General features: G+C 39.2%; 1 protein-coding gene across 3 annotated transcripts in view; it reads right to left on the bottom strand.

Annotated features, from left to right (window-relative positions):
- The window catches only part of ACSL4 (acyl-CoA synthetase long chain family member 4), an 83,520-nt gene extending 69,586 nt beyond the window's left edge, over nucleotides 1-13,934 (bottom strand). For 2 of the 3 annotated variants that reach the window (XM_049872061.1, XM_049872062.1), the window contains exon 1: nucleotides 13,755-13,933. The gene's annotated coding sequence lies outside the window, so the exon portion shown is untranslated. Of the gene's footprint in view, nucleotides 1-13,754 lie in introns of all 3 variants that reach the window. The other variant, XM_049872059.1, reaches the window with a different exon arrangement.
- Nucleotides 13,935-14,153: the final 219 nt, after the last annotated feature.

Genomic DNA, 14,153 nt, shown 5'->3' with positions numbered 1-14,153 from the left:
ACTTTGGTGAGCAGTGTCTGGGGTCTTAAAAGCCTGTGTGCGGTCATCTAAGATACTCAACTGGTCTCACCCCTTGGGGAGCAAGGAAGAATGAAGAAAACTAAAAGCACAAGGGAAAGATTAGTCCAAAGGACTAATGGCCCACATCTACCATGGCCTCCACTAGACTGAGTTCAATACAACTAGATGGTGCCTGGCTACCACTACTGACTGCTCTGACAGGGATCACAATAGAGGGTCCTGGACAGAGCTGGAGAAAAATGTAGAATTCTAACTCAAAAAGAAAAGACCAGGCTTGCTGGCCTGACAGAGGCTGGAGAAACCCGGAGAGTATGGCCCCTGGACACCCTTTCAGCTCAGTAATGAAGTCACTCCTGAGGTTCACCCTTCAGCGAAAGACTGGACAGGCCCATAAAACAAAAGTGGACTAAAGGGACACACCAGCCCAGGGGACAAGGAATAGAAGGCAGGAGGGAACAGGAAAGGTGGTAATAGGGAACCCAAGTTTGAGAAGGGAGAGTGTTGACATGTCATGGGGCTTTTAACCAATGTCATAAAACAATATGTGTACTGTTTAATGAGAAACTAGTTTGTTCTGTAAACCTTCACCTAAAGTACAATAAAAAAAAAAAACATTCAGGTTGTACAAATGGCAGCATCAGACCTCCTCACCTAATTTCAGGGGGAGGAGAATTACCACCAACATCAGCCTAAGGCAGATTCCTATGAGGTGGAGGTCAGATATACAGATATACCCTCCAACCATTTTTTTTAACCAATTCTGCCACTGTCCCTCCCACAGCACTTTCTACTTCTCTGCTTCGTTCAATAATTCAGTTGCCACAAAGAACTCACAGTCTATACTCATGATTATGTGGTTTATTAGGGAAGTATTAGCTTATGATTCAGGATCAGGATCAACTTGGAAGTCACAAGAACAACTCAGGATACAGTTCTTTGATTAGGACAACTTCTTGCCTGCTGCCGCCGGGCCCTAGTTCTCGGGCTCTACGCTACTCGGCTATGGCTAAGTGCTACGGCTGTTAACCTAAAGGTCAGCAGTTCAAACCCGCCAGGCGCTCCTTGGAAACTCTATGAGGCAGTTCTACTCTGTCCTATAGGGTTGCTATGAGTCAAAATCGACTCGATGGCAACAGTTTTTTTTTTTTTAACGGGTTTACCCTGCTTGGGCAAGTGTTAGAAAGCTTTTTAGCTCCACCAACAAGTGACTGGGGGCACCCCACTCCACCAGCAAGTCTTCTGCCCAAAGGCACTCAAGCTCTCTTACCCCATGGGTCAGCAAGCCCACTGTAGCTGCCTCGCTCCACAGACCAGTAAGCCCATTGTGCCATCTAATGCCACTCTCCTGGTTCTGCTTTTTCTCTGCCATTGGGCTCTGCCATGCTTACCACCACTTCTTACCACGTTGTGCTTTCTCCAATGTTGCAGCTCCTTCTGTCTCTTCGGTCTAGGAGGTTCTCAGTGCAGGGACCCTGGGTCCAAAGGATGTGATCTACTTTTGGCTCTTCTTGATGGTAGTCAGGCTCCCCCCATAACCTCTGGGATTGGCTGCCCTTAAGCCTAGCTGATCGCAAAACTGGAAAATCCCCTACAAAGATTCCATACACTCTATCTGCTTAGCCCTACCCCCACAAGGGTTCCATGTACCCTATTTGAATTAGCAGGTAGTCCAATCCCCTTGGTGGGCCACAAGCACCTTATTTTTGCATAGTCTCACCCAAACACTTTGTGGGAGTTACAAGACCATGGCTAGAAGGGCCATATTATAGGAAGTCACTGCACTGTACAGGTTGTTTTTTTTTTCTTTTAATGTTTTTTTAAGAGCGTATAGTTGGGTGTTCACAGTTTTTACCCAGTCTGATAATCTGTCTTTTCATTGGAGCATTTAATTGATTTATATTTAACGGAATTATTTATCTGGTTGTGTTTAAGTCTACTCTCTTTCTATTTGCTTTATATTTTTTCCCTCTGTTTTTTGTTACATTGTTCCTTTTATCCCATCCCTTTTTTTTGGGGGGGGGTTGAGTATTTTTTTAATTTCATTCTATTTCCTTCTTAACATTTTTAATGATAGCTTTTTATACTATCATTTTTTAGTTGTAAAGATTAAACACATTACACAGAGTAATATCATACCATTTAACGCATATGAATCTCAAAATATGTAGTCCCATTTACACCCCTCCTGTCCTTAGTGCTCTCATTGTCATATATTTTACTTTTACATAAGTTATAAGCCCCAAAATACATTGTTATTATTTTTTATTTCAACATTCAATTTGCTTTTAAAGTATTAATGAAAAAAAGGTTGTCTTTTATATAAGCTGAGAAAATGTGTTCTCAGTATGTGTACCCTATGAAAATGATAAGGAAGGTTTTCCAGGCTGAAGGAAAATGATACAAGATGGAAATTCAGATGTACAGTAAGAACACTGGAAATGTTTTTTTTATAGTAAATTTAAAAAAAAACAGGTTGTTTTTAAATCTTCATTAAAACCAAATTTCACCCAAAATGATTCCTAATGACACTTTAAGACATTGTATTTATACTAGTAACTATAATTTAAATAATACACTCATAGTTAAAGTCAAAGCAGTACTGAGATGATTCAACATTAAGAACTTAAAAATTCCTTGGTTATTTATTGTTGGTGACCATGACTTTTTTTTTCCTTTAAAGATTATACTTTGCCCTAGAAACCAGTTATTTTAACCAGAGCACTATATTTACATGGTGCAGTGTTGCTCTTTTCCCACTAGATGTCTTTTTCCACTTTTTCAGAATTACTGATCAAGGAAGATACTCACAATACAGTGTTAAACAAGCTGCAAATCAGTGTGCACAGTAAGATCCCATTTTTGTAGAAAGATATATGTGTATACACGTGTGTACATATACGTGCAAACACGTGCACAAAGCATACATACCAAAAGGTTGACAATAGATCTCTCTGGGTGTGGGATTATGGTGCTTTTATTCTCCTTTATACTTATATTTCCAATATAGAAAATTTAGAAACTATAGAGTACTTTGACAATGGGGGAAAAAGTTATTTTAAAAAAGTCCTGAGTGCTTACTAAGCACAAGACACTAGATTTCTAGCACAGTACCACTGTGTAATGCACAGTGAAGAATTCCTATTTTAAGTATCTTCCAGTGTGCAAATGTTTCATGTTATTCTGCATAATTACTATCAAAACAAAAATTATAAATTTAAAAATATACTATAAAATACTGTAAGGTAAGAAATAAAAGTATCCCTACACTCCCTTTTTCTAACAGCATTCCCTTTTCCCCTAGAGATAACTACTCTTGCTGTGTATCAGACTTTTCTGTATCATCCATAAACACAATAGTTTTTGGTCTTTCAGATAAGTGGAATCATGATATACATACTATTCTCCGACTTCTCCTTCCCTCCACTTAATATCATGCTTTGGAATTCTTACATTAGTATATATAAGTCAATTTGAAGTTTTTTCTTTTTTCCTTTAATAGCGCCAAGGTATTCCATAATACAGCCTATTATTTAAATCAGTCCCCTACTGATGGACATTTAGGTTGCTGCCAACTTCTCACTATTATAAACGATGCTGCAGCGTAGCCTTGTACACACCTTTACACAAGTGTGCAGCTATTTCCCTAGGATAGTTTCCTAATTGCCGGGCCAAAATACATGCACATTTGAAAATGAGAGGATTTAGTATTCTCTATGAAAAAGTTATATAGAAATTTACATGCTCCTTAACAATGTATAAAAGTGCCTATTTCTTTGCTAACAGTTGATATTATAGTTTTCATCAATATATCACGTAAAAAATGGTATGCATTTCCCTGATGACTAGAGTGAATTTGGGCATCTTTTCATGTGAATTTACCATTTGCATTTTTTTTCTGGAAAATACCAGTTCATAACCCTTTGGCACTTTTTATTTTTTATTGTGCTTTAGGTGAAAGTTTACATCTCAAATTAATTTCTCATACATTTATATGCGTTGTTTTGTGACATCAGTTGCAATCCCCACAATGTGACAACACCCCCCCCTTTCCACCCCGGGTTCCCTGTGTCCATTCAACCAGTTCCTGTTCCTTCCTGCCTTCTCATCCTGTCTTCAGACAGGAGCCGCCCATTTGATCTCGTGTATCTGACTGAACTAAGAAGCACACTTCTCATGTACGTTATTTTTTGTTTTATAGTCTTGTCTATTCCTTGTGTGAAGATGGGCTGTAGTAATGGTTTCAGTTCTGGGTTAACAGAGCGTCCAGGGGCCATAGTTTTGGGGGCTCCTCCAGTCTCTGTCAGACCATTAAGTCTGGTCTTTTTATGTGAATTTGAGTTCTGCTCCACACTTTTCTCCCACTCTGTCCAAGACTCTCTGTTGTGTTCCCTGTTAGGGCTGTCATTGGTGGTAGCCAGGCACCATCTAGCTCTTCTGGTCCCAGAAGGGTGGGGTCTCTGGTTTATGTGGCCCTTTAATCTCTTGGGCTAATATTTTCCTTATAGCTTTGGGTTTCTTCATTCTCCTTTGCTCCAAGTGGGATGGGACCAATTGATGCAGCTTAGATGGCCGCTTGCAAGCTTTTAAGACCCCAGACGCCACTCACCGAAGTGGAATGCAGAAAATTTTCTTAATAAACTTTTGTTATGCCAATCGACCTAGATGCCCCCAAAACTATGGTCCCCAGGCCCCAGCTACTCTGTCCTCCAAAGTGTTTGGATGTATCCAGGAAACTTCTTAGCTTTTGATTTGGTCCAGTTGTGCTGACTTCCCCTGTATTGTGCGTTGTCCTTCCCTTCATGAAAGTTGATCCTTGTCTACTATCTAGTTTGTGATTTCCCCTCCCCATGCTCGTAACCATCAAATAACATTTTTTCTGTGTTTAAACCTCTTCTTGAGTTTTTACTATAATGGTCTCGTATGTTTGTCCTTTTGTAACTGACTAGTCTCACTCAGCATAATGCCCTTCAGATTCATCCATGTGCTGAGATGTTTCAAGAATTCATCATTGCTTTTTATCATTGCGTAGTATTCCATTGCATGTACCATAGTTTACCCATTCGTCTGTTGATGGGCACCTAGGTTGCTTTCATCTTTTTGCTATTGTGAATAGTGCTACAATGAAGATGGGTGTGCATATGTGTATTCATGTGATGGCTCTTATTTCTCTAGGATATATTCCCAGGAGTGGGATTGCTGGATAGTATGGTACTTCTACTTCTAGCTTTTTAAGGAAGTGCCAAATTGTTTTCCAAAGTGATCGTACCATTTTACATTCCCATCAGTAGTGCATAAGTGTTCCAGTCTCCCCACAACCTCTCCAACATTTATTACTTTGTTTTTTGGATTAGTGCCAGCCTTGTTGGGGTGAGATGGTATCTCATTTTAGTTTTGATCTGCATTTCTCTAATGGTTAATTATTGTGACCATTTCCTCATGTGTCCGTTAGCCACCTGAATGTCTTCTTCAGCGAACAGAAGTTTTCTGTTCACATCCTTTGCCCATTTTAATTAGATTATTTGACATTTTATTGTTCAGATGTTGCAGTATTTTGTAGATTTTAGAGATTAGACCCCTATTGGATATGTCATAGCCAAAATTTTTTCCCAGTCTGTGGGTTCTCTTTTTACTCTTTTGGTGAAGTCTTTTGATGAGTGTGTTTGATTTTTAGGAGCTCCCAGTTATCTAGTTTCTCTTCTGGTGCTTCTGCATCGTTATTTACACTTTACATACTATTTATACCATGGGCTCCTAGCATTGTCCCTATTTTTTCTTTCATGATCTTTATCGTTTTAGATTTTATATTTAGGTCTTTGATCCATTTTGAGTTAGTTTTGGTGTATGGTGTAAGGTATGGGTCCTGTTTCATTTTTTGGCAGATGGATATCCAGTTATACCAGCACCATTTGCTAAAGAGACTGTCTTTTCCCCCATTTAATGAACTTTGGGCCTTTGCCAAACATCAGCTGTTCATAGGTGGATGGATTTACATCTGGGTTCTCAATTCTGTTCCATTGGCCTATGTATATGTTGTCATACCAGTACCAGGCTGTTTCGACTACTGTGGTGGTATAACAGGTTCTAAAATCAGGTAGTGTTGGCACTTTTTCTAATAAGTATCTTTTTCTTACTGATTTGTAGGAGCTTCATCATGTATTGTTATATACTAGTCTTTTTGTTATACAGTGAAGCCCTTTTTCGTAATGTAATTTGGAACTGCTGGTTAATTGAAAAGGTCAATTAAGGTGAACAATCATAAAAAATATGTGCATGACTTAAACATTTCATTTGATGTTCAATGTTATAAATGTACACTCATTCACCAAACTTTTGGTATACAGCCAAAAGGTCATAACCTTTTTCTTTGACTCAAGGCCCACTGATTATAAAGAAATTTCTTAGGATAGGACTTCAAAGTGGAAAAGAAATTAAAAGAACTTTGCAAAGCAATGTGAGTGCAGGGTCCTTCTAGATTTTTATATTTCTTTTACACAAATCTTTTATAATTGTCTTACCCGCATCTAATTGGACAATACTAACTTTTTTAGCAACTAGCATTCATCAATTCTCTAAAACACTGTTTGTTTTGTTATTATGAACCTAATGGATCTACCACCCAGGCTCTACAGTTATCCATACATACTGAATTTTGTTTCTTCAATATCCCTACTCACACCATACCTCCATCCCCTCAGTATTATTTTGAAGCAAATCCCAGACATATCATTTCACCTGTAAATTTTCAGTACAGAAGGCCTCTAATTCTCCCCTACTCATATTTAATCAGGTTACAAAATATGAAATTACTTATTCACAAAGACAGGTACAACCAGCATATACATACAAGTTTATTAATTGTTATGGATTGAACTGTGCCTCCAAAAATGTGTGTCAACTTGGCTAGGCTACGATTCCCAGTATTGTGTGACTGCCCACCATTTTGTCATCTGATGTGATTTTCCTATGTGTTGTATATCCTACTTCTATGATATTAATCAGGCAAGATTAGGGGCAGTTATGTTAATAAGGCATGACTCAATCTACAATATTAGGTTATATCTTGAGTCAATCTCTTTTGAGATATAAAAAAGGGAAGCAAGCAGAGAGACAGGGGGATCTCATTATCACCAATCAAGAAGAGCCATGAGCGCGTGCGTGTCCTTTGGACCTGCGGTCCCTGCAATTAAAAGCTCCTAAACCAGGGGAAGACTGATGACAAGAACCTCCTCCCAGAGCTGAAAGAGAGAGAAAGAGTCATCCCCTGGAGCTGGCACCATGAATTCGAACTTCTAGCCTCCTAAGCTTGAGAGAATAAATTCTTGTTTGTTAAAGCCATCCACTTGTGGTATTTCTGTTATAGCAGCACTAGATAACTAAGATGGTAATAAAAAACATCTGTTCTACTGGTGGGTACACAGGAACACTGGCATACTGGAGAACATCCTACTAATAACAAGTGTTCAGTACAAAGTGTATTTTACAAAGGAAATGAAGAATATCATTTAATCGTGTGAGTCAGTTAAGTAGAAGTCAATTCAAGCTTCTACTGCATATGTAGAAGCTATTTTCCCCCAGTCTGTTACTTGAATTTTTAACTTTATTATGGTATCCTGTGTTTTCCAGACATTTAAAAATACATGTATTTAGATTTTCAAAAATGCATTTGTAATTTATTTTTTTGTATGATGTGAGGTGGGGATCCACTTCTTTCCAAATGTATAGTCAACTATCCTAGTTCAATTTCCACTTAGACATTACACTTAAGCATTTAAAAGAACCAAAGTGTCAACCTCTAACTTACAAAAAAAGGAAGCTGTGCCAACAGAATAATAAATTAAGAGTCTCAGTTCAGCTTGATAGGATCATACAACACTTCTTACTTTCGAAGGTATTAACTTTAGAAAAGGGTAGCTGCCACCCTACCATGTATTTAAAGATCACATAGCAGTTCCAGGAGTAGGAACAATAATGTTGCTATGCTTGGCTCTCTTATCATTCGGGCTCAAAATTGGATCTCCAAAGAACTGTCATCACAACTGCATAGGTCTGTTTCTGAATCTTACAACTTGTCATACCTGTAAATTTGCACTCACACTGAAATAACCCACACTTAACCAAAAAAAAAAAAAAAAACCCAACAACATTCCCAAGTCTCCATCCATTCCTTAATACTGCTCCTAGACTACAGGGTCTTATAGACACAATTACTGAATGAATGACTTAGGTAAGAATATGAATATACTCTTCTAAAACAAAATATCCCATGGAAATGTAACTAAATGGTACTAAATATCAAAGTAAAGTTGAAGTTTCCTTTGTCACAATAGGTTGCCTCATCTCAGAGGTCAGTGAACTTTTTAAAAGAGCCCAGTAGTAAAGAGGCTTTGCAGGCCTAAGGTCTCTGTCACACTCCCTGGAGAAGAAAAAATTTCTATAATGTGGTACTTGACCACATTACAGAAATGAATACTCTCAAAATTAACCACTAGCCTTTGTCTCTAAGTTCTTCTCATGTTATAAGCACAGATGCTTCTCAAAATATAAAACTGGAAGTCACCTTAAAGCTAACATTTTAAAAGAGTTAAAATGAACATTAAGTAACTACTGTAAAAAAAAAATATGCCATCTACCCAGTCAAATTCAACAATCTTTTATTCATTATTCTGACAATCAAAACCAAGTAGAAAAAGCCCACTGAATACATGGTCACGATTCATAACTTCATTACTCAAAATACAGAAATAGACTTTTTAAAAGTATACTTACACGAGAACACAAATTTGTACCTTGGATTAGTTACCAGAAATCTCTTTAAACCACTACACAGTTTTGCCAAAATATTGTTTAATTTAGAAAGTGAAACCAAAAACTTCCTTGGCACAGTATTTGTCTCTTTAATTTTAAAATATTAATTTGAATGTTCTATTTTGACAGCCTGATAAGACAGACATTATATTTTAAAGGCACAAAAGAACGGCAGCCATTTTAATGTAGTTAGACCATGTATAAGTATGTACTCACACTCTAAACCATCAAGGTTACTTGTTCACAGGATACATTTGAGGTCCAGGATTGTTGAAAGAGAAAATACTTCTGTGAGGGATGTTAACATTGTTTACAGAAACACTGGGTGTTATACAGAGCAGAAGGGAGTAAAATTAAAATTTAAAAAGTACATAACACCCCTTGATTCCAAAAGCATGATCCATGAAAAAAAAAAAAAAAACAGATAAGCTGTACCTCATCAAAATTTAAAACTTTTGCTCTGCGAAAGACCCTGTGAAAAGGATAGAAAGACAGGCAACAGACTGGGAGAAAATATTTGCAAACCACATATCGAACAAAGGACTAATATCTAGAATTATATATAAAGAATTCTCAAAATGCATTAAAAGCAGTGACTCAGACACATGTACACCAATGTTCATGGCAGTATTATTCACAATAGCCAAAAGGTGGAAACGACCCAAGTGCCATCAACAGATAAATGGATAAGCAAAATGTGATGCAGTTAGCCCTCCATATCTGCGAGTTCCACATCCTACCAACCACTCAACCAACCTCGGGTTGAAAATATTCAGAAAATTTAAAAGAACGTAATATATAGGCGCACCCAGCTGTAGCCTCCCACCATTTCACATATCCTCAGTATCTCTCCAGCACTCGTTGTTTGAGCATTGTTTGCATCACATATGATGTGTACTATGTAGTTAGGCCTACGGTGGTTGAGTCTGTATTGAACGTGTACAGACTTTCTTTTTGTTATTATTCCCTAAACAATACACTGTAACAACTATTTACATAGCATTTACATTGTATTAGGTATAAGTAATCTAGAGATGATTTAAAGCATACAGGAGGATGTGTGTAGGTTATACGCAAACACTACGCCATTTTATATAAGGGACTTGAGCATGCGCAAATCACGGTATACGTGGAGGTCTTGGAATCAATCCCATGAAGATACCGAGGGATGACTGTATGTACATTTAGTGGAGTATTATACAGATACACAGTGTAATGAAGTTCGGATACATGCCACTACATGGATTAACCTTGAAAACATTATGCTAAGTGACATAAGCCAGATACAAAAGGACAAATACCATAGCATCCCACTTACATGAAATATCTAGAATAGGTGAACCCGTTGAGACAAAAAAAGATTAGTGGTTACCAGAGGATAAGAGAGAGGGAAGGGAAAAGGGAGTTTAAAAAAATGTACACTGAAAATTGGTGAATTTTATGGTACATAAATGATACCTCATTTTAAGAAAAAAAAATTGTGTTGGATGTGAAGGACAACAGTTTTGAATTTTCCATCACTAAAATTAACATTATTACCAAATATAGAATAAAAACAGATATAACCCAAAATAGATATACTAAAAAAAAAGAATTCTCAAAACTCAACAGTTAGAAAACCACCCAATTAGAAAATAGGTAAAGATATGAAGATACATTTCACTGAAAAGGATATACAGATGGCAAATAAGCATGTGAAAACATGCCCAACATCATTAGCCATCAGGGAAATGCACATTACAACCACAAGGAGATATCACTATATACCTATCACAATGAGTCACAACAAACAAACAAAAACAAGTCACAAAACCAACTGATGGCAAAGATGCAGAGAAAATGGATCATTCATTCATTGCAGGTGGGAATATAAAATGGTATAATCCACTCTGGGAAACAGTTTGGTGGTCCCTTACATGCAACTATCATACATCCCTGAAGCTGAACTCTTGGGGATTTACCCCAGAGAAGTAGAAATTTACGTTCACACAAAAACCTGCACAATTATTTCTAGGACTTTTATTTATAATAGTCATAAAACTGGAAAGAGCCCAGATGTCTTTCAAAGGGTGAATAGTTAATCAAACTGTGGTATATCCCATACCATAGACTACTCAGCAATAAAAAGGAATAAACTATTGATACAGGATGTTCCCTGGACAAATCTCTAGGGAATTATGCTGAGTTTAAAAATCTAGTTTCAAAACGTTACATAGTATATGATTCCATTTACGTAGCATTCTTGAAATGATAAAATTATAGAGATGGAGAATAGATTAGTGGTTGCTAGGAGTCAGAGAGGGAGGGCGATAGCCGTGGCTATAGAAGGGCAACCCACCAGGGATCTTTGTGGTGATGGAACTATTCTATAACTTGGCTGTGGTGGTGGTCATATAAGTCTGCATACTCGACAAAAATGCATTGAACTAAATACACACATGCAAACGAGTGCATGTAAACCTGGTGAAATTTGCATAAAGTGGATGGATGGATTAATTTCCATATCCGGGTTGTGATACTGTACTACTGTTATGCAAGATGTTACCATGGGGGAGGGGGCAGGAGGGTTAGGATCTACAATCTCATAACAAAAAAAATTAAAGCAAAAAGAAAAAAAAAAGGTAGATAAGACCAGCCAGTGGCAGGAGTGGAAATTTTGTGTTAAAGGCTCAACAATTGAGAAGTCAAGGAAGAAGAAAAAAAAAAAGTAATACCAAAAACAGAATTTACAGGCTGTAATTAATGAAAATCATCTCCCCCTCCCTTATGGAGCCTTAACTTCCCCAGGATGTTGTTTATGTCTCTGATTTGACTGTTGTTGTTGTTAATAAACTGTATATATATCTGTTTCTCCACAATACCACCACCTCCATCACCACCATCCCAGACTATAAATTCATAGGGTAGGGACAGTCTTACTAATGGTGATATCCCAAAGGCCTGGCACTTGGTAAAGGAACAAGCTGAATGAGAGTCAATGAATGAATGATGCCTGCATATTCGTTTAAAGTGCCTAGCCAATTAGTTATAAGGCGGTACATACACATTCCCTTACAAATTTCTAAACGTCATGAACCTTAAAAACCACATGGTAATGCACACATTTCACTTTCAAGCAAAAGTTAACAATATAAAAGCAGTATAAGAATATAACATTTGTAATTGGGGGATTTCTGGATCATTCTGTCCAACCATCAAGACGCTTACTTTACAGATTCAAAAACTAAGACAGGTAAAGTGAGTCTTTCAAGGTTACACAACTAGCTAGAGCTGGGACTGGAACCTGAGCCTCTCCAGAGTCCCAATCCATTTCTCTTCTCAGTGAATTGGGTAAGGCTCTCCTTTCTTCATCTACCCCGCCCCTACCCAAACACTCAAGCAAAGAAATATACCTTTTAATCTAAAACACTTGTGTGTTTGTGTTTTAAATAGGGATTTCTTTTTCTAAATAAACTGAATTTACTTAAGCTTTCGATTGTGGCATTACACCTTCCATGGATTTTTTTGGTAGATGTTAAATTACTTCTCATAGCAGGACAATAAGATACTTGATTGTATCATGCAACTAAAATGGCAGTCTACTGTTTCATCCCCATCTAAGTGGCTGAGAAGGCTTTAATTCTAAGATGAGTCTTACATGCCTTACCCTTTAGCAGCTCAATCAAAAAGGAGCTGTTTTATAATTTAAGCAGCCTTAGTCTTATCAAAATCTTGAGTTGATATGCTCACTAAGGGTACTTCGAGGCGTTCTGTCCTCCATTTGCCAATCAAGAACAGTTAAAACTATTTCTTGTTAGAAGCAAAATTACAGAAAAACTTCAAGCGACAATCTGGAAATAAAACTTTAATGAGGTTAAACCTCCGTTATGTTGCAACACGTTACAAAGCGTTAATTTAGAGGTTCTAGAATCAGAACACTACAAGGAATCTTAGTGGTGCTCTAGCCCAACATCCTCATTTTTGCAGATGAAGAAACTGAGGCGTTGATTAAACCATTAACCAATAAAGCAAAATGCTTACTTTTTCAAAAGAATTCACTCAAATACCATTTTACTCTTATTCTGCATCTCGCTGCCATTTCTTTGAGCAATCGTTGACTTTTCTTTTTAAGTGAAAAGAGCAAATTAATTTCAAGAGGGTTAAAAAAATGCCTTTGGAGGAGATACTGGAGTGATGAGGAGATATGACGTCTTATTTAAAATATGTAACCCCTTGATAGGGTTAAGCAATGAATCATATTCTCCTAGATTTTTCTATGTGCTATAGACATCAGCCACAATTCTTCTCAGGCACTCAAATGAAAGGAAGAGGAAGTGAATAAAGCTAATACTGAATATACAGCACCCATTGAAGGCAAGGATGTAGATGGAAAGAACAGGAAAAAATAAGACCATGCTTCTGCTAGAACCCAGCCGTTTTCTAACATACCTAAACGTATGGAAGCGAAGATGATAAGGAAGGCAGAGCATCCCTCAAAGTCGAGGGCAGATGCTTCTAGGACAAGAGCGACCACTTATCCCTCAGATAGAGACTGGGAGGGGACAAAATGGAGTTGAGGTCCAGGGGCGCCCTAAAGGTCGTTTGGAGGTCTGGCAAGCACTTGAGGTGCTCCTCTTGAAAGGGTCCTGGCAAAGCACAGTACCCCAATCAGGACCATCGGGGAGCGGCAGGAAGAGGGAGGCCAGGGTCTAAAGGAGCCCAGAACCCAGCAAAGGAAAAGGTAGGATGACCTCGGGGTTCTTTCCGGCCCTGGCTGAGGCAGGCGGGCAGACCGCCCGGGCTTAAGAAGAAAGCGAGCCGATTTGGGGAACAGGAATGCCCACTCAACCTCCTCCCGGCTCAGGTGTAAGACGATGGCCCCTGCGGGGCCCCGAAAGCTACAGGGCAAGGATGCCGGGGCCACAGCCTCACCAGCTGGGGTTACTCACCGCAGGCGCTGCCTACCACGTCTTCCCAGCCAGCCGGCGCCTGCACTCGGGAAGCTGCCGAAAAGGATCCGCGTGCCCGCTATCGCTGGGGCGAGGTGGGGCGCGCCGCGGAGGCCGGAGAAAAAGCCGCAGCAGCGCGCACGCACCCGGCAGCCGGCAGAGGCGGGGCGAGGCGCAGCGCGAGCCCGGAAAAGACGCGCCCGGAGGGGCGGGCGGAGCGGGGGCGCGCGGTGGTGTGGCTGCGCCCGCCGAATCGCTGGCGGACTGGGACTCGGCCCACCCACGCGCCCGCCCCCGCTTTCCCGGCTACGTCACCCCCCGAAAAGCCGGGGCCCAGCCCCCTTCGAGCGGCCAGGGAGGGGCGCCTTGCGGTGGAGCCCAGGCGACTAACGGCTCCCC

Source organism: Elephas maximus, chromosome X, assembly GCF_024166365.1.
Source record: "Elephas maximus indicus isolate mEleMax1 chromosome X, mEleMax1 primary haplotype, whole genome shotgun sequence".
Classification (NCBI taxonomy): Eukaryota; Metazoa; Chordata; class Mammalia; order Proboscidea; family Elephantidae; genus Elephas; species Elephas maximus.
The sequence above is the reverse complement of the archived record's forward strand: the minus strand, read 5'-3'. Positions and strand labels throughout refer to the sequence as shown.